Below are 3320 nucleotides of genomic sequence, written 5' to 3' on the forward strand. Positions count from 1 at the left end.
CCCGTGGTGTGGAGGGCCGGATGAACAGTAGACGGTGGAGGGGTGCCCGTGGAGGGGTGGTTGAACAGGACCCCATGGTGTGGAGGGCTGGATGAACAGTAGACGTTGGAGGGGTGGTTGAACAGTAGCCGGTGGAGTAGCGCGCGATGGAGGATGGATGAACAGGAGCCCGTGGAGGCTGGATGAACAGGAGCCCGTGGAGGCTGGAGGAGGTCGACGGTGGAGATGAACAATATCCTATGGAGTCCCGTTTTGCGGTACGCCACACCCCTCCCGATGAACAGAACCCCCGTTTCGACCGTAGCGCTCCAACACAAGTCCGTTTCCTCTGTTTTGCGGTACGCGACACCCCTCTCTATCAACATAACCCCCGTTTCGACTGTAGGAGGTCCGTTTCCTCTGTTTTGCGGTATGCAGACCCCTCCTGATGAACAGGATCCCGTTTCGAAGGTGGCCGGTCGAACACAAGGCTGTTTCCTCCGTTCTGCGGTACGCCAGGCCTCGTTTCCATCGCCTGTTCCGTCCAAGCCCTCCCGATGAACACGACGCATTCCGTTGCCTCCCCATGAACACAACGCATTCCGTTGCCTCCCCATGAACACGACGACAACGTTGTTTCTCCGTTCCGACCCAGCCATGTACACGAGCCGTGGCCGTACGTATGCGCGAGTAGGCGTTCGAGACCCCGCCCGTATGTACACATACGTGGCCGTATTTTCTTTCTTGCACCCTGGCCGTTGTACGTACGTGTACATGCTACGTGCGCGCCTCTACATCGACCAGTATGTACGTACACGTTCGCGACCAGAATGACAACACTACGTACGCTTCGACCAGGTGGGTCCCAACTGTCAGGCACTTCCTTGCCTGCGAAGATGTAGCTGGTCGGTCCCAACAGTCAGGGGGCGAATCGTTTGTTTTTTTTGCCCGGACGCACTTCCTTGCGTGCGAAGATGTAGCTGGTGGGTCCCAGCAGTCAGGGAAACATTTTTTCGTGAAATACGGTGGCCCGTTCGGTGGGTCCCGCTGTCAGGTGGAGGAATAATTATTTTTCACGTAATAAGGAGGCACTTCCTTGCTGCGGCCGTGGACCCAGCTGTCAGCCTCTCCACGTACAGTCCACGTCCGATGGAAGCTGTTCCTTGACCACGTTGACCATGCCGCGCCGAGAGCACCAGGGCGGTGGACGACGGCGAGGCCTAGGAAGGGGACGACGCGGAGCCGGGGAAGACGCGACAGTGGATGCCCACGCGTAGAGGAGTACGAGGGTTCACTGGTTCGCTGCGGTGTGAGGCTGTCGTCACCGCAGAATAATAGGGGGTGTGGGTGAGCAGAGGGATGGCCTGGCCAGCAATGGGAGTAGTAGGGGGCGGTGAGACCTCCGCCGCATCGCAGCCGGCCACGGGAGGCAGGAGCATGAGGCACGACCGACGTTGGTTTGGGCGGCTGGAGCAAGAAGACCAGAGGTTGAAGAAGCACTACGGCCGTTGGATGGACATCGTACGGTCACTGGACCTAGAATCGTGCATATTGACTAAGTTGACAAAGCTCTCCGTCCCCGTCAACTTAGTAGGCCCACAAGTCAGCCTCCCACCAAGGTGGGTCCCAGCTAGCAGGGGGTATTCATTTTTCTGAGCGTAATAAGGAGGCACTTCCTTGCGTGCGAAGATATAGCTGGTGGGTCCGAGCTGTCAGCGGCGGTAACATTTTTTCGTAAAATACAGAGGCCCTTTCGGTGGGTCCCTGACGTCAGGTGAAGGAATCATTATTTTGCGCGTAATAAGGAGGCATTTCTTTGCGTGCGGTCGTGGACCCAACTGTCGGTCTCTCCACGTATAGTCCACTTCAGATGCTTGTCGGTCGTTGACCACGTGGACCAGGCTGCACCGAGAGCACCAGGGCGGTGGACGATGGCGAGGCCTAGGAAGGGAACGACACGGAGGCAGGGAAGACTCTGCAGTTGTTTCCCACACGGAGGGGAGTACGACTGTACGAGGGTTTACTGGTTCGTCTGCCGTCGCCGGAGAATAACAGCAGGTGTGGGTGAGTAGAGGGATGGCTAGGCCAGCGATGGGAGTACGGTGGGGCGGTGAGGCCTGCGCGGCAGCACAGCCGGCCACGGGGAGGAGGGAGCAGGCAGTCCTGCCGGTGCTTGTTTGAGCGGCTGGAGCAGAAAGAGCAGAGACTGAAGAAGCACGACGGACGTTCGATAGACATCCAACAGTCACTACTTGTGCGTCAACCTTTTTTTAGGAAAGCCTCAAATCTGTGGAAAACAGTATACAACCCATCTGCCATTATTTCTAATAATTTACAGCGTATTTACTAATTTTTAAGGTTTTTTGGAGCCCATATTCTTTTTGTTAGCATTACAGCCCATATTGTGGCCACAGTTAAAAAATTAACGAAATTTTGCATATTTTGGTGCGGTCCGAACTGTTTTTTATCCCGAAATTTTGACTCACATTCAAACTGATTTTAAAAATAAATGTATATCAATATAAAATCCAACAAATTCTCCATGCATAAAAATTAATATAATTTAAAATCTTGAAATGAAAAAAAGATATTTTAAACTAATTGCCGGTTTGATGTGTTTTAAGAATGTACATCCCATTTCTCATTACTGATGGGCCATTTTCTCGGGCAGCCGAATGAAGCTCTCCTCGTCTTGAAAGATTTGCAGCCCAACAGGCCTGACAAAGCGACTTACTTGGCAAATCACAAAAAAGCTGGGTTGTGGTCGTGGAGTGGACCCAGCTGTCAGCCTCTCCATGTATAGTACTCTTCCGATGGAAGTCGGTCGTTGACCACATTGAGCATGTTGCGCCGATAGCACCAAGGCGGTGGACGACGACGAGGCCTAGGAAGGGGACGACACGGAGCCGGGGAAGACGCGGCAGTGGATGCCCACACGGAGAGGAGTACGAGGGTTCACTAGTTCGGCTGCGGCGTGAGGCTGCAGTCGCCGCAGAATAACAGGGGGTGTGGGTGAGTAGAGGGATAACATGGGCCAGCGGTGGGAGTAGTAGGGGGCGGTGAGGCCTCGTGGCATCACAACCGACCACGAGAGGCAGGAGCACGCGGCACGACCGGCGCAGCTTTGGCCGGTTGGAGCAAGAAGACCAGAGGTTTAAGAAGCACTACTGCCGTTGGATGGACATCATATGGTCACTGGAGCTAGAATCGTTCATATTGACTAAGTTGACAAAGCCCTCCATCCTTGTCAACTTAGTAGGCCCACAAGCCAGCCTCCCATCAGGTTGGGTCCTAGCTAGCAGGGGGGTATTCATTCTCCTGTGCGTAATAAGGAGGCACTT

This window comes from Triticum dicoccoides, chromosome 6A, assembly GCF_002162155.2.
Source record: "Triticum dicoccoides isolate Atlit2015 ecotype Zavitan chromosome 6A, WEW_v2.0, whole genome shotgun sequence".
In the NCBI taxonomy this organism is placed as follows: domain Eukaryota; kingdom Viridiplantae; phylum Streptophyta; class Magnoliopsida; order Poales; family Poaceae; genus Triticum; species Triticum dicoccoides.